This window comes from Haemaphysalis longicornis, unplaced genomic scaffold, assembly GCF_048455015.1.
Source record: "Haemaphysalis longicornis isolate Haplotype H1 unplaced genomic scaffold, Haemaphysalis longicornis Haplotype H1 scaffold_5, whole genome shotgun sequence".
Lineage (NCBI taxonomy): Eukaryota > Metazoa > Arthropoda > Arachnida > Ixodida > Ixodidae > Haemaphysalis > Haemaphysalis longicornis.
In genome coordinates, this window is record NW_027526385.1 from 78,587,967 (window position 1) to 78,615,227 (window position 27,261).

Sequence of the window (27,261 nt, forward strand, 5' to 3'; positions counted from 1 at the left end):
CGATGGAGATCGAGACTGACGAGAACTTGCACAACATGGACAGCTGACTGGCCCACCTCATCGAGGCCAAGAAGGCCCTGGAAATGAGATGGAACCGTCAACGCACGAACAGAAAGCTCGGAAAGAAGATCGCCGAAATCAACAGGAACATCGGGGACTATTGCAGAGAAGTCGGCATGCAGCCATGGGAGCAAGCATGCCGAGAGGCGGACGGGCAGCTCCACGTCGGCAAAACGTGGCGGCTGCTGGGACACCTTCTGGACGAGACCCAGACCAAGGGTGTGCAACAGCACAGACTGGCGACATCATCCACAGAGCAACGACGGAGCACGAGGAGGCCGAGAGAAGGCAAGACTCGACGACAACTACCTGCCTGTCTCCCCCAAGGGAGAACACCGGGACTACCAGGGGGCGAGAACGTGAAACTGGACCTAGACATCGAGGAGTGGGAGGTCAGGAACGCCATGCAAGACCTCAACAGAAGATCTGCCGTGAGCCCGGAGCGCATCGGCAGCAAGGCGCTAAGGAACCTGAACGACGCGGTGACGGCGGCCCTCACGGCCTTCTTCGACAAGTGTGGGAGGGCCGGACGTCTCCCACGGCAGTGGAAGGAAGCTAAGACCATCCTGATCCCGAAGCCCGGCAAGCCGCCCGTAATCGAGAACCTCAGACCGATTTCACTGACGTCGTGCGTGGGAAAATCCTGGAGCACGTGCTCATGAACAGATGGCAGCGGTACCTAGAAGAAGCAGAGCTGTACCCAGACTCGCTTGTCGGGTTTAGGGGCAAGCTGGGAACCCAAGACGCCATGATCCAGTTGGAACGCGAGATCGTGGATGACGAGACGAACACCAAGGACAACAGAGTGGTGCTGGGCCTGGACCTGCAGAGTGCCTTCGACAAAGTGGGACACTCTGCTATCGTATCTTAAGCGTCGCGCCTTAACCTAGGCAGAAGATCGTACGAGTATATTAGAGACTTTTAAATGCAGAGCATTTCTTAGCCTCACCTCTTCCTGCGTCGGACGGCGTCCACAGCTCCGCGTCCGCAGCAGGTGCGCCTCTCCTCCGTCCCTCCTCTCTCTGAACAGCAGCTGGCGCGCGCATGCGTCGTAGTTAGCCCGTTCGCTCCGTCGCGGTCTCGGCGTAACAGGTGCGTGATAGCAGCGCGGTGGGGCGTGGAAGGCCGCGCGCTGCTTGTGCATGCGTGCTCTCCCCCGTACTGCTCTCCTTCTACTGCGCGCGCTGCAATTAAAAAGCGGCCATCGGTCGCTCGTGCTTCAGTCACTGCGTTGCTTCTTCCTTCATTGGTTGACGCTCGCTCCACCCTAACGCGACTTTACTCTCCTCTCTCTAATCCAAACCAACGCCAACACAACTACGACCCAACTACCCACCTTAACGCGACTTTACACGGCGTAACGACCCCCAATGCTCTGCATTTACTCGTGTTCCCCTCGCGGGAAGGCGCGGGAATTTTTTTGATGGACCGGACGACCAGAATCTGTGCGGGGGACCTGCAGTTGCCGGAGAAGACGCTAGGCAGCGAGGGGACGCCACATGGAGCGGTCATATCGCCGCTCCTCTTGAACATGGTGATGATCGGCGTTGCCAACCGGCTACAGCGAATCGAAGGGTGTGACACACAATCTACGCCCACGACGTCATACTGTGGGTCACGGGCGGCAGCTACGGCCACATTGAAAGCAAGCTGCAGGAAGCAGTGGAAGCAATAGAAGATCAGCTAATGGGCACGGGCCTGGTATGCTCCCGGTCAAAATCGGAACTGCTGGTGCTTTCCCCCAAGAGAACTAGCCGCAAGAAACAGTGCACCAGACACTGCGAGAAGATCATGGTGCGGACGCAAGGGGGACGAGTCATCCCCGAGATGGACAAGATCCGGATCCTGGGAATGCTCATTGAGCGAAATCGGGTGAACGGTGGAACGGTGGCCAAGCTGGCGGCCGAGACCGGCGCGGCAGTGAGACTCATCAGCAGGGTATCGAACAGAAGAGGCGGAATGAAGGAGAGGCTCACAAGACTCGTCCAGTCTTTGGTCGTCAGCCACGTTGCCTACGTCGTGGCCTTCCACAACTGGAGGCATTGCGAACGGAGAAAGATCAACGCGATGCTTCGCAAGGCTTACAAGGTGGCACTGGGACTCTTGGGCAGCACGAGCACGGAGAAGTTGGAAGCCCTTGGCGTCCACAACAACCTGGAGGAGATTGCGGAAGCCCAGCAGACAGCGCAGTTGGAGAGGCTATCGGAGACAAGGACTGGTCGAGCGATACTGCGTCGCCTGGGGTTCAGCGTAAGAAGGGAAATCGAGACGGAGGAGCGAGTACCGGAGCGAACGAGCAGAGGCATCGTCGTGTGCCCGATCCCACGGAACGTGAATCCCACCTACAACCAGGACAGGAGGGTGAGGAGAGCCAAGGCGCTAATCGCAACCCACGCCAACGACGAGGGAGCCGTGCTCGTTGACGCGGCGAGTTACCAGAACATCGACGGCACCTACAGCGTCACCGTAATCGAAGCCAGAACTGGCGCGACCAGATCGACGGCAAGCCTGAGAGTCAAGACGCGGTGTCAGGCCGAGGAAGCGGCGGTGGCCCTAGCCATCGCGGACCCAAGATGCACGACGGGGCTGTGCGACTCCAGGACGGCAGTGCGCAACTTCGCGAGGAACAGGGTGTGCTGTGCGGCCGCGCGTATTCTGCGCAAGGCCAAAGCCGACGGAGACAATGGCAGTTTCGTGATTAAGTGGTTTCCTGCACACGCGGGAGAAGGGGTAGCGAGCCCGCTGGGGCTCGCCTACCACAACGAGAAGGCCAACGCCGTGGCGCGAGGACTAGCCGGCCGCGCCACGGGAAGCGCCGCCGACGACGTGGACTTCCCCGACAAGGACACTATGACAAGCTACGGCGAGGTGCTCTCATGGTACAAACTAGGCAGGAGAACGATGGCACCGCCTCACCCAGGGCTGACCCGAGCCGAGGCGGTTGTGTTTAGGCAGTTGCAAACCAATTCAGTGATTACCTCAGTGCTCGCGAAACACCTGTGGCTGGAGGTGTACGTGACTGAAGTGTGCAAACTGTGCGGGAGTGAACGCGCCACACTGGCTCACATCCTGAGAGACTGCGTGAACGAAGAATATACAACCAGAGGTGATGCTCTCCCACCGCCGTTCGAGGCGGCCAAGCGATGCAATGACTACGAAGAGCAACACAAGAATGTCCAGCAGATCCTGGCGGCGGTCGAGAGGCAGCGACCGGATGGACCGAGTGCTGAAGGGGCTAGTCCCCGGAAGCCGACGCCCGCAAGACGCTAGCCTCGCCGCCGGAACGACGTAATGCCACGTCGATCCAAGCCTCCGCCTGAATAGGTTGGGGTAGGGAAGCTGCAGGCGTTTCAATAAAGTTGTATTCTCTCTCTCTCTGACCATAGTGTGCAGAACTCCACTCTCATGCATCATTTTTGGGCGTTCATTACAGGTTGCCTCGTGAGAACCCGAACAGTTTTCATAATTCAGCGTGCCTTTGCAGTTAACATGGTTATGAGCATCGCCACATCGCTTGCATGCTACCGCATTCTTACAAGCAGCACTGACCTAACCTAGCTTTTGACATTTATGGCACTGAAGGGGCCGTGGCACATGCGGACGCAGACGATGTCGCACGTAAACCTACCTACACAGGCGCTGGCAACGAATCGCAGAGAAACACCATCTTTACGCACCGTAATCGACCCATGCGATGACTGTCCAGGATGCGCACCATTGACGAAGGAGCTTCACTAGGTCACTGTCGTTGATCTCCAGGTCTACATGAGAGATGACACCAGTCGTTGTTTCCTTCCCGTGTACCAAGAAGGAAGGCACCTGGATGTTTCCTAACGCTGTGATGGCCTGCAACGTGTCCATGATGCCGTCAGTGGTCACATCAACCGTTAGCACGTTCGATCGGGCATTGATCCGGATTTCTTTAACCTAGTTAACCGCAACCCGGCAAAAGTACCCGTAAGTTTCTGAAGGTTCAACGTATTTATGTTATCGTTCCCCGTGACGGGCACATAACCAACCGTGAAGGCCTTTGGACCAGTCTCCCGTCTCATTCAGGTGCGCTGGAGTTTCTTCTTCAAACGACGCCCTGTGACGACTGTGAATTCACTATCCGAGCCCATTTCCTCAGTCATGGAGCCTTCCGAGGATTCGTTGCAGCCAGGGGTTCCAAGTTGTGGGCTCCCGGCAGCGGTGACGACGACGACCGCTGTGCAGGGTCGAGGGGTACAGGAGGGTTCATCATCCCCCATCCTTGAAGATTAACCCATCCTCGAGAAAGCAGTTGCTAGATAGGAAAACGCGAGAAAAAACAAGACAGCTCAAGGAACAGAACCTTCTTTCTGCTTCTTAGTCCGCTTATCCCCCATCCTCGAGAAAGCAGTAGTTAGATAGGAAAACTTGCGAAAAAACAAGACAGCTCAAGTAGCAGAACCTTCCTTCTGCTTCTTAGTCCGCTTTTGCCTGATCATTTCGACGAAAACGCCGAAACAGAAATGCATACGGACCGTACGGATATTGGCTTGGGGGCCGTCTTCGTCCAAAAGGAAAGTGTTTGCACAAAAGTAATCGCCTATGCCAGCCGTGGTCTGTCAAAGGAAGAAAAAAACTACTAAGCCTCAGAGAAAGAGCGCTTCGTTTTTCTATGGGCCATTACAAAATTTCGCCCGTACGTGTATGGAAGACTGTTCAAGGTTCAATACTGCGCGCTGTGTTGGCTCGCAAATTTGAAGGACCCCTCTGGCCGTCTCGGTAGGTGGACCTTGCGCTGGCAAGATTTTCACGTCACAGCAGTTTATTAATCTGGAGGGAAACACTCTGACGCCGACTGCCTGCTTCGCCCCCGATCCACCTACCACCACAAGATTCCGACGACTACAGCGTATTCTTCCGAGTCCTTACGGAAAGCGACCTCGGTGCACAAAAGCGTGCCGACCCCGAGTTACTCGTCATGATCGACTATATCGAAGGACGCAACGTCATTGTGCCAAGGACCTTCAAACGCAACTTACCTGCATTCAGCCTCAAAACCTCCGTCCTCGTGAAGAAAAATTAAACAAGAAGAAATTATGGACTTGTCATCTCCGCATACCTTCGTGATGATATTTTGGCAGCGTCCTACGACCACGCGTCTTTCGGAAATCTCGGTACAGCTCACACTATAGAAAAAATCAAGACGAAGTACTACTGGCCCAGCCTTGCAACCGGCGTGTCCCACTACGTCCGCAGCTGCCGTCACTGCCAGCGACGAAAAACGCCGCCGACACAATGTAGCACCACACACACGTACGCACGCGCACACACATGCACACTCGCATGCACGCACACAAGCACGCACGCGCACGCAGGCGCGCACGCACGCACGCATGCGCACACGCCCGCTCACACACGCACACTCGCCTTTCGTAAGATGGCGGCTGGCATACGGAACAACGTGTTCATGAATTCCTGGTTTATACTTGGCGAGCACAGCACCCAGTATGATACTGATGGCGTCTGTGTGGGGTTCGGTCAGTTCTTAGGGGCTACAGGTGTTGTTGTAAGCCGTTTGCGAAGCCGGGCAAATGAATTGTCGTAGGCTGGCGACCAAGCAGGGATGTCATTGCCACTACCGAGACAGCGCGACAAGTGGAAAGAATTCACGCATCCCCAAGAAGTAAATCATGACGAGTGGGCGAAGCACTGGGGTTCGTTCATATAGTAAATCACCCGTGGCGTTGCCCACTCGCGCATGTAGAGGAGTGACAAAGCATGTACACAGTATATAAAATTACAATGCAATGTAATCTAATCCGATCCATCATCATCATCATCATCATCACCACCAGCCTATCTACGCCCACTGCAGGGCAAAGGCCTCTCCCATTATTCTCCAATTACCCTGGCCCTGCGCTAACTGCGACCAATTTATCCCGCAAACTTCTTGATCTCATCTGTCCACCTAACTTTCTGCCGCCGCCTGCAACGTTTGCCTTCTATAGGGATCCGATGGAACTCAATTTAATGTAATCCAGTCCAACCTAATCCATTTCAATTCAATCCAAATCCAATCCAACCTAATCCATTCCAATACAATCCAACCCAATGCTCCTCGCGCATGCGCAGCACTGTGTACATGGACACCAACACCCAGATAGAGGTAGGTCCTTAGGTGCTTCGTCCCTACTAATAGAAGCAAAGTCCAGAATGAAATGGCGGAAATAAGAGCACAGCCCAATGAAACTGCGGAGTCCCTTCATAGTTCTCGGCGGGGGGAGCTCTGTGACGTCTCAAACTTCACCACGATCCGTTAGAACGCCTTCTCTGAAAACCACATGGCCGAGATGGTAACCTTGGGGGCAGTGAACTGGCGTTTCTTTAGATTAAGTAAAAGCCCAGCTGAAATAAGGCATTACAAAACTTGTACTACACGTTGGAGGCGTTTCAACAGAACGCGCAACGTTGTGTACAGTGCTCACGGATTGAAACGCGACACTGCGAGCGCGTGGCCTGTGGTACATGCAACGCCGCTGTGGACGCCCGTGGAAGCTACGTGTTGCATTGTGGTATGCCACGAGGATGAGAGCGTTTTAACCGTAGGATTGCTGCTTCCGGTTGCCAATTAGCGGGGCTGTGGTTTACCGCAGCGACAGCGGTGCGCTACGAGCCTGGAGCGCGTTTGTGCGTTGGTGGTAGCCGCGCGGCGGACCGCGCAGCCAATTTCGCGACATCGTCTGCTCGCGCGCTCTTCTTACGCATGCCCTTCCGATACGACACAGACATTGTGCATATAAGGCACTGTCACGCTTATCTGAATAAAACGAGCGTCTGCACGAAAGAACAGCCAACTTTATTCCTTGATATAAACTAAAAACAGGAGAGCCGACGAAGTACTCATGCACCGCACCACACGCGAACGTGCCTGCAAAGGCGTCTTTACGTTTTTTTAGTTTACATCCTGGAATAAAATTTGCTGTTCCTTAGTACAGAAGTTTCTTTTATTCCGATGAACGTGAATGTGCATTACATGAATATTACTCTGCCGAAATGGAAGGGCACCCGTAACAAGAGCGCGCGCACAGGATGTCGCGAAATTGGCTGCGCGCACAGCCGTGCTACTACCGTCGGTGCACAAACGCGTTCCAGCGCTCCAGGCTCGCTGCGCCCCGCTGTCGCTGTGGGGAACCACAGTCCTGCTCATTGGCAACCGGAAGGAGTAAGCTTGTGGTCAACACGCTCTCGTCCTCGCCGTATACCACAATGCAACACGTAGCTTCCGCGGGCGTCAAGGGGTGGCGCTCTATGTAGCGGCGGCCACGCCCTCTCAGTGTCGCGTTTCAATCCGTGAGCACTGTACATAACCTAAACATATTTTAAACTTCAACCCACGCAAAATGCTGTCCATCGTGCTCTCAAATGTAGCTAGAGCGTTGATGCCGAACGGCATAACGTTAAACTCGTAGTCAAACGTAATAAAAACCGTTGTAGGGCGAGTGGTGTTCGCCATTGGATCTTGCCAGTAGCCAGATCACACCTATAAGGAAGTGAAAAGCTCGGCGCCTAGCAAACAGTCAAGAGCTTCGTCTATAGTGGGTGAGCGACATACGTCTTTGCGGGTAAGTTTGTTGAGGCGTCGGTACATGGCGCAAAACCGAATGGAGCCCTCGTTTTTTTTTTCGCGAGGACAAGTGGAGATGCCCAGAGGCAGCTGGATGGTTGAATGGCATATCAGTGCAGCGTATCGGTGACCTGTGTTTCAATGACGTTGCGCTCGGTGGGTCACACGTGGTATGGCCGCTGACATAAAAGAGCATCGGTGCCGGAGTCAATGTGGGGACGAACGTTCGAAGAACGGCCCAAAGAATTTTGTTCATGGTCGAATGAGCCAAAAACTGGTTCAAAATCGGGATGAGCTGATCTCGCTGCGAGGAGGAGAGACCAGGGTCGATGGAAGGCAGAAAAACACTTGATGTCGATGCAGATGCTGAAGGAGTGCGAGCACTGACAGCAGGTCGATGGGAGTCATGAGACACGTCTGCAGTGAAGCTGGGGTCTATAACTTCGACACATCCAAGGGACTCTTCGGCAGTCAACGTCAGTGGCGATATGTAACAATTGCAAACGGCAAATTTGCAAAATCCATTTTTGCGGCAATCTTGCGGCAAATCCATTGTTGGGGTTCTTCCGTCGTGGGAACAGTTCGGAAGGCTTGAAGAGGAGACAGATGCACATGACACGGAACCAGAACGGCAGCCAATGGGAGAATATCTGTTTACGTAGCGGGAACAAGCTTAGAATGAAGAAGAGTCGGCGTATCGTCCAATGGCGCTGTACACAAGGAAAAGAGTGCGAATTCCTCACGGGTACAATCGGTGAATCCTGAGTGATGCGGCAAAAAGACTCAGCCCAATATGATATCATTTGAACATGACGGCAACACCAAAAATTCCACAAAATAAAGGAATTTTTGAATTACCACAATGGCCATGCACGCAGTCCATGCAGCCACGTGTTGAGCGCTGGCAATGCGATGACTAGTGTCAGATACCGGAGTTGTTACCTTTGGAATTTTGCGGCAGAGGCTCGCACGCATGACCCACACGGCATTTCCGGTATCTACAACGGTTGACGTGACGACTCCTTCAACATTCACTTCTATCGCATTTGTAGGAGAAAGAGAAAAACTGTGGTAGTTCGACGAAGCCGCAGTTCTTGCCTCCGGAACTGCGCTCATCTGTTTTTCCCGGACGGTGCACCGGGAAGACTGTACCGCTGGGACAAGGAGCGGCGACGTGGTGAAGGCGACTGGTGACGCCTAACGCAGTGTTTGTCAGAAGAAAACGAACTACGCGGCTTGCCGGGAGACGTGTAAACGTAGGATTGGGCCGTAACATAGACGCTGCTCTAATTCGCGGACACACGGTAGGAGTAATCCGGTGGTGGGACCGAAAGATGGCAAAAACGAGCAACGTGACACGGGATGCGGCAAGCAAAACATATTGGACAATAATCCGCTGTGTGCCATGGGTTAGGGTTAGTGGACGTTGCGGCAAGAATGAAAAGACGTGCTACTGTCGGGGCCGAACGTTCCAAAGTGGGGCCTGTGTAACGAGGCCTGGCTGGGACTCCGTCATATGCAGTAGGCGTGGGCGAAGGGTATGGAATGAAGGAACCTGGGTAGCTAGATGTAGTTGCAACTTCGGCATACGAAAGGGGTGTTGTCACAGCTGTCTGCTGACAGGTCGGAAGAAGAGCCTCAGCGACGTCTTCCTGGATAATTGATGAAGCGGGGAAGACACGCCAGCCACTTGAGCAAAAAAAGTAGGTGGTGTAAACACGAGAAGAGAAAGTGGCCGGACTACGTCTTCGCGTACGAGATCTTTAATCATCTCTTGTACTGAAGGTTCGTCGAAGGACAGCGCAGAAAGGGATGGTTCGGCTCCAGCTAGTCAGTGGCAAGCGTAGAGGCGCTCTTTTCAGCTCGTCGTAGCATTCACATAATCTGACGACTTAACCGGTGTTCTGGAGTTTTCGCTCAGCAACATCTGGAAAGCGTCTTCCTCGATGCCCTTTTACTATGTAGCCGGCGAAGGTTGCACCAGCCTGTTCTACCCGTCCTCCTAAGCGCTGCTCAGCGCGAAGGTTGAGCACGGCTGGCTTTCAAAACACATCCCTAAATAGGGCGTTGAATGCGTGCCACGTCTTATTTTATCTTTTTGTTTACTGAATAAATTCCCCCTCCCTTCCCCATCCCCTGAGCAGTGGGAGCGCAAGCTTGCCGGCTCACGGTGCGAGGACCAAGAACCCCTCATCACTCGGGCCCAAGCAGCTGCGCTAGCTCGCGGCTATCTGTACTGAGAAAGCCACCCACTTTTATGCTCATTGAATGTTTTCCAATCCAATTTATTAAATCATTTTTATTTGCTTACTTTTTTATGCAATAATTTATTATTAAATAATTAATTGATTATAGGTACTGCTATCCTCTGGAGGGATTTTAGCAGATGGTTGCAAAAGAAAAAATAAGCCTATAACATAATGCAAACAGATAGAACAATCACTTGCATTTCCTATTGTAGGCAGCCATATTACACGAGGCAAACAACGAACCATCACTTGCGTTTTACAAACAGAAGCAAGTGTACAAAATCATACACGTGAAACTCACTCGCATTTTACGAAAAGAAAAAAATACACAGAAGTAAAATTATTAAAGTGGCAAAGGTTGTTAAAGACTGTTTTGCGACTTGATGGTTATTTAAACTATTCTGATCCTGCCCGGTTTTGGAGAAAAAAGAATTGTTGAAGCAATTATTGCGTCCACGGAATGGAGACATTGTACGATAATAGCATGTCTAGTGGGGTAACCTGAAGAAAATGAAATAATTTTTCCAATATCTACCTTGCAATGCCCATTAATTAATTGATATCGGCATGTCTGAAAGTGAAGGTAAGTTAGCTCTGTCTAATAGTTCAGTTGCCGAGGTTCGTCCATAACTGTTACATATGAAGCGAAGTGCTCTTCTTAGTATTTTTTCTACTTTATGTATGCTAATTTGCGTAAAAGGATCCCAGATCACAGCGGCATAATCAAGTATGGGCCGCACTATCAATTTGTAAGCAAGAATATGGACGGATGGGGGTGAAAGCCCTAAAGCACTTTGTAAAAAGAATAGTTTCTGGCTAGCCTTGGAAGTTGCGATGTCGATGTGTTTTGTCCGAGTTAAGATCATTTGTTATCCACAACCTAAGATGTTTGTAGGGTTCATCCTTTGAAAGAATGGCATTGTTTGTAGTGTTTTGAAAATTTAATTTATTTTTCTTGAGTGAAATGGACAGGTACACCGTTTTTTCAAAATTGATGGACATTTACCAAGCCTTGCACCAAGAAACCACCTTGTTTAGTGACTCTTAAGAAAACGTGGTCCTTCGGGGATTCGATTTTAGAAGAAATAACTCAATCGTCCGCATAGAGCCTAAAATGTACAGGGATATCATTTACTATATTGTTAATGAACAAAATATTAGAAAGGGGCCCAAAACCGACCCTTGGGGGACGCCAGAGTCAACGGCAACCGTATGAAACGAATGATTGTTAAAACTACAAACTGTTTCCTATTTTTGAAGTAGGCCAATATTCATTTATTAAGTTGATCATTCCCGAGAATTTTTTGCATTTCTATCGTAATTTATTGAGCGAAAGTCTTTGAAAAGCTTTTGAAAAATCTATAAAATTTCCGTCAGTTTGTTTGCCATTAATAATTGAAATAGCGAAGTCGTGTATTGTTGATGGCTAGACAGGATACTGGTAAACTTTCACAGGAGACGAAATATCTAATTCGGAAACGGCAAACCATGACAATCTCTACCGCAGCTGACAGAATAGAACTAGCGGAGCTTTCGAAGTTAATCAATAGGCGTAAGACCACTGACATACGGAAGTATAATATGGAGAGGATCGAATACGCTGTAAAGAACGGAGGTAGCCTGAAAGCAGTGAAGAGGCGTCTTGGCGCGGGGAGAAATCAGATGTATGCACCTAAAGATAACCAAAGCAATGTGATCACAAATAGCGATAAAATAGTCACAGTTGCCTAGAGTTCTATAGGGACCTGTACAGTAGCCGGGACATCCAGGATAATGGCGAACGAGACAGTAGTTCAGAGGAGATAGACATCCCACCAGTAACGACTCAAGAAGTAAGGAAGGCTTTAAAAGAAATGAAAGGGGGCAAAGCACCTGGTGAGGATCTGATAACAGCAGACCTCTTGAAGGATGGCGAAGAAATTGTACTTTAAAAACTGGAAAACCTGTATGCGCAATACCTAATGACCGCAGGTGTACCGGAATCTTGGAAGAACGCGAACATCATCCTAATCCATAAGAACGGCGACATGAAACACTTAAAAACTTCCAGGCCGATCAGCTTACTGTCAGTCGTCTACAAGGTACTTACCAAGGTAATAACTAACAGAATTTCTGAAACGTTAGATTTCAGTCAACCTAAAGAACAAGCAGGGTTCCGTAAAGGTTATTCAACAATGGACCATATTCACACGATCAATCAGGTGATAGAGAAGTGTGTTGAGTATACTGAACCCCTATATATAGCCTTCATAACTTATGAGAAAGCATTTGACTCGGTCGAAACCCTAGCAGTCATTCAGGCATTACGGAACCAGGGGGTAGATGAGCATTATGTAAGAATACTAGAGGATATCTACAATGGGTCCACAGCTACCATCATCCTCCATAAGGAGAGCAGTAAAATACCTATACGGAAGGGTGTCAGACAAAAAGACAAAATCTCTCCAATGTTATTCACCGCATGTTTACAAGAAATATTCAGAACGTTGGATTGGGAACAGGTGGGAGTAAGGGTTAATGGAGAATACCTGAGTAACCTCAGATTTGCTGATGACGTTGCCTTGCTAAGTAACTCGGGGGACGAATTGCAAAGCATGCTTTCCGCACTGGACGAACAGAGTAGAACCGTGGGCCTGAAAATTAATATGCAGTAAACTAAAGTAATGATCAATAACCTAGGGACAGCAAAGCGGTTTGAGATAGGTGGCGAGGCAGTGGAAGTGGTAAGCGAATACATCTACTTAGGCCAAGTTGTGACCCCAGATCCCAACCATGATGCAGAGATAATTAGAAGGATAAGAATGGGGTGGGGTGCACATGGCCGACATTCTCAGATAATGAATAACAGCCTACCATTATCGCTGAAGAAGAAAGTGTATGACAGTTGCATCTTACCGGTACTTACCTACAGGGCAGAAACTTGGAAACTCACTGAGAGGGTCCAACTTCAATTGAGAATGACTCATCGTGGAATGGAGCGGAAAATGATAGGTGTAACATTAAGGGGCCAGAAGGCAGCGGAGTGGGTCAGGGAACAAACAGGTGTCAAGGACATAATAGTAGAGATTAAGAAAAAGAAATGGACCTGAGCAGGGCATGTAATGCGAACGCAAGATAACCGCTGGTCATTAAGGGTAACAGAGTGGATCCCTAGAGAAGGCAAGCGTTGCAGGGGGCGGCAGAAAGGTAGATGGGCAGATGAGATCAAGAAGTTAGCGGGGATAAGTTGGTCATAGTCGGCACAGGACCGGGGTAATTGGAGAATAATGTGAGAGGCCTTTGCCCTGCAGTGGGCGTAGATAGGCTAATGATGATGATGATGATGATGGTATTGTTGATACCAATTGTGTAGTGCTTGAAAATTCCTGCTGAATCTATGCTGATGTTGGCTTACTATCTTATGTTCGTGCAGGAAATTTAAAATACTACTGTGGATAATGTGTTCGAGAAACTTACAAACTGTTGAAGTTAGTGAGACAGGACGATAATTTTTGAGACTCTGCTTATTTTCTAATTTATGGATACTCTTGACTCTGGCTTTTTTCAGTCTGTTTCCAGGCTGTTTTCTTCATCTTGGCTGCTTTGTTTTTAAACCACAGTTCTGGGACATCGCGAAGCAATAAATCGACGTTCTGTATCTTCCTTGCGTCATACCACCTATTGTGCGCGTTTACCCTTTCGTAAGAGCTAAGCCGGTCTTCGGCGTTGTGCTCGCCGGTGCCGGTAAAGATATGAGGGTCACGCTGGCAAATCGCCTTGGGACAGGCCATCGCCGGTTGGCAGAAGCGGCGATGCGGTTCCGCTGTCGTCAGGTATGGTGGTACAAGAGAGGGCTAGCACTGTCTGGTTGCGCAGTTCCAGGCTGGTGGATCGAGTGACATGAACCAAGCAGCTCCACCAGATGATTTCATTGCATAGACCTGAATTGGATTGGATTGGAAATCGTTTTAGCAGCAGTAAGTATGATAATCAGCTAATCCTAGACAACTACGAAACCTAAGAATAACCGGCTCACGCTACGTATATCCTGGCATACCCGAGCTAAGCCAGACCTATTTTTTTTACTGAATCGCTTGTCAATATTTTCTGGATCTTCACATTGTGTTCGGATGATTCTGGCCCCAAAAGTCAGGAAATTCTACCGGCTTACACCCGACATACGACCACGTTCGACGTGGTGAGAAGCTGGCATAACAACAGTAGCTCCGAGTTTCCCGCCGTGATCGAGTAGCAGCACAAGTAGATTTGTCTCTAACCCGTGTAATATGTGAACACCCGCTGAAATCAACAAGGATTTCTCTGGCGGGATAGCTCAGTTGGAAGAGCTCCGCCCGCGTTAGGCGGAAATCGTGGGTTTGGTTGCTGCGGCAATCATGGCATTTTTCTTCACTTTGATTTCTGTATGCCCTTATCACAATAAGTGACTATTACCTCGTCATTTAATGTTTTCTTCATTTACTTTAGCAGCCTTTCCTTAAAACGTACGTTTTCATGCTTGCATTCTTATTTCATATCTATGTAAACCACTTTATTGTATAAACCTAAGAATAATTTTCAGTAGGTTGTCCTTCTCACCGCCTGATAAGACACTCTTTTCCTTTGGTGCTCCAATACACCGGCACATTGATGACAGGGAAAAGGAATTTTCCACCTCTTCATCTTCGCTAAACCAGGAAGGAAGCCAACGCTGTCAGCTACTATGTACAGAGACATTCTTATCCCAAAGCACCCAACTATCGACATGCATTTCCTTTCACAGAATTTGAAAGACAAAATATCCAACCATTTGTAGCTGCAACAATTGCCACTGCGCCCAGTTTTACTTGAAATGAGCCTGAAAAACGAATGCAACGTTTTTCAAATACAAATAAATATCACAGAAAGAGAATTTGTTGTACTGCTGCAGAATAAAATGGAAGGGCACATTCATAATGGCGTTATAATATAAAAGTCGACAACTATGCTGATATGCTCATCCGAAAGGATAGTGAAAAAAAGCAGTACAAATTAGGAGTGGCAGTGTGAACACCCCAAAACATACCTAAACACTACAAAACATACGTTATAGACACACTTAGGGAAGGTATCTTTAGAGCTGCATTTACTCAAGGAAATTAAACACAAAAGCATCTCCGAAAGTGGTTTGGCTACGGCAGATGACTATGAGGCCTGCATAAAATAAAATTGTTCTGCACATACACACCCTCACAGTGATAAGATCTAGCCCTTCACAGTGCGAAGATTCCAGCTTTCTACTGTTTATTTAAAGCGAAATTTTATATTATTTATCGAGTGCATTCAATGTCACGCCCAAATGCAAAGGCCGCTTTACAAATTTTTAAAAAACCATGATAATGATATGCGAAGACCTATCAAGCATGTGCATTAAAAAACGGTCAACTGGTTCATCTAGGTCAATGCTCAACCAGGTTTTCCCCGCTTCTCTGCGAGGGAAAATTCTCTTCTACTCCTCCTCCTTTAAGACCAAGCCATCTGCCGTATATGTCCAAGCATGTTTGTTTGCTATGCCCCAGTCCGTTCTTGAATGTGTGGCCTCCACTGACCGTGGTGGATCAGTGGCCAAGGTGTTGTACTGCTGAGCACGAGGACGCAGGTTCGAGTCCCGGCCGTGGTGGACACTTTTCTGGTTGAGGCGGCGAGCAAAAACGCCTGTGTGTACGAGATGTTGGCGCATATAAAGATCCCCAGGTGGCCAAAATCAATCCGGAACCCTCCACTGCGCCGCGCCTCATCGCCTGCGTTGCGTCACGCGTTAAAACACTGCGAACAGTTAAGTAGAGTGTGTGTACTCCGAATTTTCACATTTTGAACCTCCACGGAGTGTATGTTGTTCTACTTGAATTCACGTTTCTCGGTAGCTTTTCATCCCGATGGCAGAGATATAGTCAATTCTCCGAAACAGATGCCGTATTAAGAAGTTTCAAATCGCTCTGTTGCACTGTTTCGTACTCACTCTGCCTCTTTTGTTTGACGTAAATAGCCCCATGAACGATGTGGCGCATGCAGAGCCTAATCGGCAGTAAGGTTGGGACTCGACATGCGGGTGGCTTCTTGTAGGAGCTGCATGATGTTTCGCGACTGTTTTTTTTTGTGCTGCAGACATTTACAATGAATAATCTTTGGTCGTGCGAGCAGATGAAGAGAGAATTTTTAAAAACACGCGGCCAGCGAAATAGCGGTTGATATGCAGGTTTTTGGCGGGAATGTTTCTACCGAGCAACATTTTTACCCGCTTAGAAGAACTTGTTGTGCGAGTTGGTGCATCTTGGTGAATGAACACGGGCTTTGCGCGACCGCTTATCCCGTCTGTCCTGTGTGTGGTGTCTTTTTTGCGCAAAGCCTGTGTTTATTTTTACATGCTATTTCTGTGGCCCGTCTGTGCCAGCTGCGGTACCCTGAGAGTACGGCGGGACTACCGTATTACTTCGGCTTCGGCTATGAGTTGTAAAGCAGGACACCAAGATATTGCTGTAAAGCTTTTCAGAGCCTTTAAACACTACAGATTCATTACAGTGTGTGGTAGCCTTTCATGAGTCGTTTCCCTATGACAGTGAGCTCGGTTTACTTCGGTCTTGATGCTTCGATTCTAAGCGCTCTTCGCCACAAGGTACGACCGTACTGATGAGGTGACTTAGGGCTAACGCAGTTCGGTGGTACACCCATGGGGATGTACCCCTAGGCTGTTACACTTGCAGCGGCCGTCTCTTTTAACTTGCCGAGAGCTGTATCAAGGGCGGTTATTATGATGTCCCGCTTGTAAATGCAGAGATTGAATTTATTATCCAATATTTTATTCAGCTATTGCATGTCGTCGTGCACTATTGCTTACCCGCAGGATGCGTCGTCCTCGTTTATAAGTTCCAGAAGACAGGACCAGCACTGAGGAGTGCGTGGCTATAACTGCGAGCGTCGTGGCCCTACTTGATAGAGTGATTGTGTCACGTTTGAGTTGTGCTGGTTCTACTTGGAGCTAAATTTGTTTGTGGCCAGGAGCTGAAACCGCGTCTGCTAACTAAGTAGATGTTTCGGAGGCGTCTACATTGGTGTGTACCTACAAACGACGGCCTACGGCAGCCATCACTTCGAAGCACAAATCTGATGTTCGCCCCGATGTTCTTTCAATCTGCAAGTCCAACCGTACAGAGTGCAGTGTATTGAGGAACGCGTGTTTATTTTCATGAAGGTCGCTGCGGTTTGTGGATACAGTCCAGTCCACTTATAACGATACCGTTTATAACAATATATCGGATATAACGAAGGACCGCTATGGCAACTTCAACTTTTGTATTCCTTCTGTGGTAAAACAAACCGCTTCTTACAATGTTCCAGAGCCATGATTTCGGATATAAAGATTGAATACGGTGATATTGTGCACCAAAATTGCAACAGTGACGACTCTAATGACCCGGTTGCGCAGCCTACTCAGGTACTGTCTTCATAGGCGGCCCGATGCGTGACACTGTCACTCGGGGACTTTGTTTCCACCAAGGACATTTACCTCAGCTAGGTGAAGCACCTGTAGATGCTCTTGGAAAAGATTTCCGCTAGCTTTACACGCGGCAAACAAAGGTGACTGACTGTGGCTTCTTTTGCGCAAATTAGTAGCAGTACCACCTTGCAGGCATGCGAATAAAATCTTTTCAGCTTTGTTCCATCTTCCTATTTCACAATCCGCCTATAAAAATTATCCGTTATAACGATGGGATTTTTTTGCCACTTGGATATTGTTATAATTGGACTAGACTGTATGGTTTTCTCCTTCCGAAGACACGAGGGCGGCTGGTGTAGCGTTTCGTGGCCTGGGAAAAGAAGCAACATGATACCGTGACATTCAAGAGAAACTGGCGAATGGAGTACGGCGATATTGTGCGCAGGGTTTGTCCCCTTGAGATGGTGCTTTTCGCAAAGAGTTGACTTTGGTCAGATTTACAATCCTCCATAGGTTTATAGAGTCCTCAGGAACAGCAATCACAACGGGTAGCACAAGGGCACCCATTCATTCAGGAACCCAACTTGATGCAAGTGGAGCAAACCAGTGCTTCTGGTAATTGTAGAGACTTTATTCCGCTTCTAGTAATAGGCGAAGTGCTGCATTTTATTCCCGCGGTATGGTGGGCTGAAGACGTTTTGCGAAACATGCAACTCCTGTGTGATGCGGCCGGGGACGCTGAGTAATCTAAATCGTCTATCTACTCATACGCAGGGATATTGTTCATGACACGTTTTGTGACATCTTATGATGTCCTGACATTTGCTTCGGCTGAGTACGCGTTTTGCTCCTACTTTGAGCTCACTTTCTCGCAGGGAGGCGTCGATGCCGTTGTACCAGGGCAGTCTTCTGCTACTTCAGCGTGACTATGTCACTGAAAGTGGGGTCGAAGTGCCATGCTGCAGGGCTTCGCCGATCTTACACCGCTGCCATGTGCGGCACTCCAGAGATTTTGCGTGCTATTGTGCTATTAGAGGTACCCTTTAACAATGGTCCCCACACGGGCTGGTGTTCCTTGTTTGCATAACAACTTTGTCCTGGAGGAAGTAGCCGTTGCGCTGTGATAGCAGTTGCGTCTGCCGCTCCCCGTCTCTCCACTAAGCCGGGAACGAACAATCTACCGTTGCGTTAACTCGGTTTGACAAAATGGTGGTTCGAGTCTGGCCTAAAGCATGAATAGAGTGCTCACGTATCGTCTTGGAACATTTGCGTGACCCTCCCCAGGTTAAAAACTGCACCAAGGAAGGTTTTGCAGTTGTCAGGTAAACGATAACTAACGATTATTCGTTCTTAGATCACGCCAAAAACGGAGCTCATGTGGGGACAGACTGTTAATCTTTGGCGCTAATGCAGCCTTTGCACTTGTGCCAATCTATTATTGTCAGATATTTCGTGTTTAATAAATCTGGCTGCCTTTCTTAACGGACATCAGACTCCACGCGATGGTTCAGTGGGTAAGGCGTTCGGCTGGGGCGCCGAAGTACGCTAGTTCGATTCCCCGCCGCGGCGGCCGCTTTTAAGACGGAGTCAAAAAGCAAGAACACTTTCAGATTCCTGGTTGGCCTAATTTGATGCGGACGCTTCCATTATGGCTAGCTTCAAAGCTTCTGTAGCTGTGATGCGTTAAACCCTAAAATTTATCAATGAATCATTTATTCGGCAATCATGTCCATGCTGAGATTTGTCAGAAATTCGACATTGTAATTGCGGCTGTTTATGGTCTAATATTGCCATCACTCCTAGCACCCGTGGCGTCGCATCTTCCCGGCGGCACATTTTATCGGTTTCTTTATTTCAACAGCTACATGCTGTGCTACATGCCTATGTAAATGTATATATCAAACATTATTTCACCCAAACTTGATTGGACTGCTCTCTACGGCAAGTCCCGCACTTTTTAATTATCGGAGAATAATGATGTTATTGCAACTAAAAGCATTCGGCCTTCATGACAAGCGTCAAGTATACCGTGTGAGGTGAGTTGCGTGGCAAGCTTTAGAGGCATTAAGTACTGTCATACTGATTCTCCCAAATTGTTTGGATTTTATATTGGGCATTTATAGGTTTGTGTTTCTCACGTCGATTTTCACTGTTGAATGTTAATTGTAGATGGAGAGGATTGCGCGAAATGGGATTCAAAAGAGCAAAATACACCTGTGATTTATAGCTTTGCACCTCTTCAACATTATGACCCGTAGTTTCTTCAGAACCGCATTTTGATATGTTGCCTGCATACGTTAGAGCTTCTAGGGCTTAGAATAAAGAGCACATTGTATAGCTGACTTTGTTCCCCATGCAATGAGCACTGTCAACAAATGAGGCAGGATATCGATTGTTCTTTGAGCGATCGCCAAGGCGATTTTCGCAGAAGTCGAATTCTCACAGGTGTTGGCCTATGACCCACAAGTGAGCACACCCGGTGGTATTGTTCGGATTGCAGCCGGCCATCCGGTGGCTCATATATTGAGTGCGCTGAAACGAAACGGACCTGATGTGGGCTGGGGGTGCGGAAGCAGTATAAATCTTTTTACACGAGAAATATTGCCCTTTTGTGAGCAAATAACCCATACTTTCCTAGGCCAAAGGCAAATCACAAGCTAATTCCTTCGGTAGTGCACTAGATCAGGTAACGAAAAGACGCGATTTAAATTTAGCTGTTAGTTTTTAAAGGGAGCACCCAGTTGGTATGGAGATTCTGGAAGACTTTCCTGCTGACCTAAACAATTTCCGTACGCTTGTGGCTCAAAACCGGGGCTACCATTTCAACTTCGCGGTAAGTTACTGTGCAACTCCCATGCCGTAAGTGGCTTGCACGCGAATTTTGTCGTGCGGCTAGCTACATTGTTTATTTCTTTCAGTAGTGCATAGACACCAAGTAGGTTACCGGCTTTTCATTCGCGCCTACTTTGCTGAACCATATTGGGAGGGGACAAAATCCTTTAGGTGCTACCAGAAATGTGCACTACACACAACAAGCTCCTCGCTTCGGAACGTCGTCCACGTCCCCGTAGGGTGTCTTCGCTACAATGAGCCCAGAAACACCAATGGAATGGGCCTAGTGTGCAAATTGAAGAAATCATATGGTGGAGGGTCCCATTTAGGTGACAATCGTAATCAGCCCGCGGACATTGTGCAATGCCATACACTATTCACTTTTGCGTGGGTTAACGAAGCGCACATGAATAGTTCTAGTCCAAACATATTGGGCTCCCTCTTTATTGCTAAATTATTACCCTTTAAAAACTTTATCTTGTCATTCTTGAGTGCTGCGGTCAAGACGACTTGCGGGAACAACAAGCTCCTCGCTGCGGAACGCCGTCCACGTCCCCGTAGGGTGTCTTCGCTACAATAGCCCAGAAACACCAATGGAACGGGCCTAGTGTGCAAATTGAACAAATCATATGGTGGAGGGTCCCAATTAGATGACAAACGTAATCAGCCCACGGACATTGTGCAATGCCATACACTATTCACTTTTGCGTGGGTTAACGAAGCGCACATGAATAGTTCTAGTCCAAACATATTGCGCTCCGCTAAATTATTGCCTTTTAAAAACTTCATCTGGTCATTTTTGAGTGCTCTGGTCAAAATGACTTGTGGGAACTGCTTCTAGAATGCACAAGCTGAGGGCATCGGCGTGGTTGCACTTGTGCAAAGAGGGGCGAACATTTCTCCCTAAGAACCTAACGCCTGTTGATTTTTCTTCAACAAGTGTATGTAGAATGTCCCGGTGAGTAATACTAGAGCACTGCACAGGCCACTTTTCAGCCCCTGCATGGCGCGGTGTATTTTTACATCGGGCGGTCCGACACAGCCCGAACGAAACATGTATATCCACACCTTGGCCGGGCAAAGGCCGCTTGTAATTCTGTGTTATTCTTCCAGCCCGCCCGGGAAACATACTTAGGCCTAAGCTTGGCCGGAGACGGAAACATATTTTGCTCGAGGGATTGCACCGTGATGTGCTATATTGGGCTCTTCTGGGAACAGGATTGCATTTTTTATACTGTGACGAGCCTATTGGGCTCTGTATTGATCCAGTGGGTATGAGTCGCTGTCTGTGCTGGCCAAAAAATCATAGTGTTGTTTACTGTGAAGGACGAATGCTCCCACAACTTGATTCTCGGCGTAAATTTTCTCGCGGACCATTCAGCTTTCATTGATTGCTGGGGTAGAGTCCTCCGCTTGGAGCTGCCTCGTTATCACCATCACGACGATGTTCTAAACACCACCTGCGTTCCTCACACGACGTTGTTGCCGCCCGTGGCCATCACATTTGTGTCTTTGCAACTGTGTCCGCTTGATACTGATGGCGATTACCACGTTTCGCCTCCTTTTGACGTGGCCGTGACGCGCAGTATGATGACGCCACACGCTGGCCTCACTTCTTCGAATGGTCGCCTCCAACTGCCGCTCACCATCTTCAGTTATACAGCGCATATTACTCCAAAAGGAGCATCGCTGGCTACGCTGTGTTTAATACCGCAGTACGGGGGAATTTATTAGCCGAAGGAGGCTTGGTGATTTAATGTCATCGTTTCAAGCCATCGTTGACCTTGACGGTGGCCCATGGGACAGGCGACTGCTCTCCAGCATCGCATCATCACAGGAGATGCCAACGCCTTACACAGATGGCCTTACGAGGTATTCGTGTCTGAACTCCCAGCTATTTAAGAGGAAGTACACAAGATACTCTGCAATAAAAAGTTTGAGCCTTCCACTACTCGATAGGTATCCCTGTTATACTGGCCGAGAAGAAGGATGGTACATGGCGGTGTTGTGTACACTATGTTCATCTAAATAAAATTGCTACTAATGACGTGTAACCCCCTCCTTACATTCACTACGCGTTGCATTGCGTCCACATGATCAAGTGCTTCCCTTCCATAGATCTCTGCAGTGCATACGGGAAAATGGCTGTTGATGAGCTCGATCACGAAAACACCTGTCGTAATACCAGGTGGTCTTTATGTATTTATGCAATTGTCCTTCGGTTTATGGAACACGTCCGCCACGTTCGAGTGGATGATGGACTTTCTACTACATGGCTTTAAATGGCCACCTTCTCTCTCTTATCTTGGCGATGTCAATTTTTTCTCGCCCACGTTTGAAAAGCATCTCCTATGCCTCTCGGCGATCCTCGACGTATTCCCAAGGGCAGGACTCCAGCGTAATTAAAAGAAGCGTCGCGTTCTGCTTCACGGCATCACTGTTCGTGACCACCTAGTTTACGCAATGGAAGTCAACCCCGACTCTGACAAGGTTTCAGCTATCAAAACGTTTCCCCAACCTCACTCTTCAAAAGATGTCCGAAGCTTTGTCGGCCTGTGTTCACGCTTTCGTCACTTCCATAGACATTTTGTGACTATCGTACAACCCCTCATCTCCTTCGCAAGAACACAACCTTCTCATAGGGTTCATAACATAGGGAAGCTCTCAATACGATAACGGACCTTCTCACTGCTTCTCTACTTTTAAGACATTTTGACCCATCGGCATCAACTGAAAACCGTACGAATGCGAAAGAATACTGCATTGGAGCTGTTTGGGAGCAGCGAGAGGCAAACTGTGACCGAGTCATTCCTTACGCCAGATTTCTTCTAACGTCATCATGGCGTAAGTACTCCATCACGGAGGGCGAATGCCTTGCTCTTAAATGGACCGCAGAAACGTCCCGTCCAGCCCTCTATGGAGGACATTTAATGCTGTCACCGAGCACCACGCCCTTTGCTTGTTGTCCTCCTTTAAGGACTCCACTCGCCCCTCAGAGCACTGGGCTTCGACCTTCCAAGTGCAGTGTTTGACTGTATCCTGTAAACCTAGTCGCATGCATTACGACGCGGACTGCTTGGCCGGCGATACCATCGATCCACCTGGTTCCTCTTCCCTGGACACCAACGCTTATGCCCTGCCTATTTTCGATTTGATTTATATTGGGGAAGATCAGCGTAGTGACCTTACAAGTGTTCATGAAATATGTCTCCTCAACTTCACACGACCGTTGACTGCAGACGTGCCTATTACCAAATGGGACGCTTTACTGCAGCCGTCTTTGACCTGCCGGCAATGTTTTCCCCCTGGACTTCCCGGAACAGCTTCTACGGTTGGTTCTCAAGAAATTGCACCAAGCAGCTAAGGCAGTCTATCTAGGTCTACACCACGGCGCTCTATGTGACCATGGAGCTCTATGTCAAAAACAGTAGGTTATCTGCTTCATTTAGGCTCCACTACACCCTAGCTTACCACATCTTACCATCGCCAGACCAGCCGTCTTACAGAACATTTTAACCGACGCGTATGCACATGCTCTCTAATATGTCTCCGCCGATCACAAATACTGGAACTCGGCGATGCGTTACCTCACTTTCGCGTACATCTCGCGCCATGATACGGCGGTTTTTTCACTCTGTGAACTTCTCTTTGAAGGTGAGCCCCCCTTACCGCTTGACACGTTGGTTCCTCCATCAACCACTCTACTGCCCGAATTTGCCTTCGAAGCCATTTTTCGAGCACCTCTAGCACATGAGGCCGCTCGCGCCAATCTTTCGGCTTCACAGGCTTTGCCAAAAACAGGATATGAAATTAAGCGCTACAACGTAGATAATCCTGCTGTAACGCTCGTGTCATTGCGGCGCCTATGCCGCTATGTTTTCCTCCCTGGAAAAAGTGTTTCTCGCAATGCCATGGCCGTTGGAAGGTCCTGCAGAAGGTCGCTGATGTGTCGTACGAGATCAGTCACGCTTCACCGTCCGCATCGCCTACCACGCAGAAGACCAACATCAATGTCCGCCATCATCACCTTCAGCCTTCTCAGGTGCACTGCAGTACGAAGGCCTCTCCTATTCACCTCCAACCGCTGCAGTCCAGCGCCGCTCGAGTCCACAGTTTTGATTTTGTCCCTCCAACAGGGTAATGACCTTCCCCGTCTTTTTGACCCATCTCTTGGTATCCTCTGTGTTACCGTTATTGTCCACCAGTTCTCCGTTTCTCTCACCGCATGGCCAGCCCAAGTGCATTTTTGTCTTTGTTTGAAGTAAGATATCGTCCATTCTAGTTTTTTCTCTGATCCAGGTAGCTCGTTTTGTGTCCCTGGGTGTTATTCTCCCCATTATTCGTTCATTGGCGCATTCAGTCGACCTAACTTTGCTTTCCAGTTGTTACCTAAGCGCCAAGTTTAAGCTCCGTATGTGATTCCCGGCTGTAAGCAGCAGTTGAAGATTTTTCATTTTGGTCACAGCGCGGGAAGTCATCCTTTTGGGGACGGCCGCTCGCGTTGACTAACGTTCAAATAAAGCAAACCTAGCTACCATCAGCGGCAAGGAGACCTCCTAAACGCCGTACTCGCGTCATCGCGTGTCTGTTCCGATAGTTTGACAAGTTAACCGAGCTTGTTAGGTGCAGTTTCGGTAAAGTTAAAGCAAAATGCCGAATGGAAACTAACAGTCGCCGTACTTTCGGGAGAGTTTCATTCAAGGCGGACATGCTAGTACAAAGTTCCTGGATGTTTAGCATTTTCGGTAGGAAATCTGCATTGAAAGTTCACAATATTCTGCTCTGCTCTTCCCTAAAGTTCAAGATTGCCCTTCCATCAAAGTTTTACTATCTAGCTGCACTAGTTTAAGAGACATAAATTTTCTATTAGTTGCGCGGAGGCGTTTGCCCGCGTCGAATAATACTGCTGTACAGAGTACCTAGGTAAATTAAACGATAAGGTGACCGTTTCAACCACGAACTCGCATCATCGCGTTGCTGTTTCGATATTTTTACACCTATAACTAGCTCACTCGGCGCATTTTTTGTGAAGTTACAGTCAAAAGCAGAAGTGCAAACAAACGGTCACCGTACGTTCCTTCCATTCATGGCACACGTGATTGGGCGGAAGTGCCGGAGCTAAGATTCAAGCTAGCCAACTGAGCGTCCAGTGAGAAGCTCACTTTATGTTTGGCAGGCTATTCTTCAAACTAGGCTTTTCCGTAGCTATACACTACAGCATGCCAGTGCCTTACCTTTCCAACAACCAGACGTCGGTAAATCTCATCAGTGCACCTCCGTTTAAGCTTGTTCCTTAAGAACCGCAGCCATAAAAGCAAAACCGACAAACACTGGCTGAATATCACTGCAGGCGTGAGTGGCAACGTCGTCGGCGGGAAGTTCGTTCGCTCTCTCGCTCGTTTTCGTCTGGCTCCCTCTGCCGAACTTACGTAGCTACCGAGTCGTGCCTACTCTGAAGCTTACCATCATCCCGGATACCTATGTGGCTACACTAGAAAGGTTCAGCAATCCTATGAATGATTTTAGGTGCATAAACAGCACTGCCTCACCGGAGAAGGGTCTGGCCACCCAGGTGTAGAAGTTGGCCATCCTTTCCCATGACTAACCAACTCAACTCTTGGTCCTCAGTCCCCAGCGCCTGTAGAGCACTTGTCCACGGCGGTGGTCGGTACAGCGATGCAGCAGACGGTGAAAAAAATCTTTATGTCCGCACAGGCTGCCATTAGAACGCACGCACTCTGTCTAGAGAGGGATGGTTGCTTTTGCTACTACAGGAGCTCTCGGACATTAATTGGGATATTTTAGGGTTAATCGAAGTGCAGAACAGATCAAACAGCTCACTAGTGGGCATACCCAATGTGTGAACATTTTCTGTGCTACATTGGACCCCAAGAGAGGAAAAAATATAGGGTAGGATTTTAACTCCCACCCCATCCCGATGCGTCAAAGCAATAGCAGGAAGCGTGGAGAAGTTTTTCAGCATTACCGAGAGAGTCACGGCTCTTAAAATCAAGCTAAGCAAACGGTGCAGGCTAAACATAAAACAGGCGTTTGCGCAAACAACCAGCTATGAGGTTGACGATTTACATAGCTTTTACGGGGACTTAGATTCAGCAATGAAGAAGGCAACAACGCAGTTCACGATTGTGAGGGGAGACTAACTCAAGGTCGGCAAAAAGCAGATGGGAGAGAGGTCAGTGGGAAACGTACGAATAGACAATCGCAACAGTCGAGGAGATACACTTGTGGGATTTCCAGAGAGAAGTACCCTGAGGTTCATTAACGCATTCTTTTACAATCGAAATATTAGGAAATGATCATGAAAAAGTCCCGACGGTACAACCTAAAATGAAATTGACTTCGCTTTTTATGCCAACCCGAGTGTAGTGCAAGATGTAGTGGTGCCAAGTAAAATTCTGAGGAACGGTCACATAATGGTTACATGCAAGCTAAGGCAGAATCTGAGAAGGCAAAGAACGACACTTGTGACAACTACGAAACTACGCATGGACTCACTCAGAGCCATAACAGCCGCAGTTTAAGCTAGCTCTTCAACACAAGTTCTCACTTTTGACCGTGCCGAATGAGGTCAGTGTAGGGAGGTTGAATGAGAACCTAATATCACCACTCAGTGAATTAGCAGCAGCTGTGTGAGAGGTAACATCTAGGGAACCATCTGGAAGACTAAGAAAAGGAAGTTCTAATTGCCAAACCTAAGAACATGAAATGGTTAGGTACGGTAAATCGCACTGAAATAGCCGAGCTGTAAAACTGATTAACAGAAATAAAACAAGACATTCATGCGTATAACATGGCAGTGATTGAGGAAACTAGGCAATTAGAGGGAAGCTTGAAACAACTAAGGGAAAGCTGGCCATCGGCAAAGACCGGATATAGGCATTCATGGATTACAACCGATACATTACGCACAACTTGGACGAGATAATTACGACAGCAGATGATTCGAGACCATGCTGTACTGAAGTTAATGAAGGCATAACTGTAGAACGTTTGAGAGAGGGAAGAGATATTATACTTGATAAGCTTGCTGTACTATTTTAGAAATGCTTGAAGAT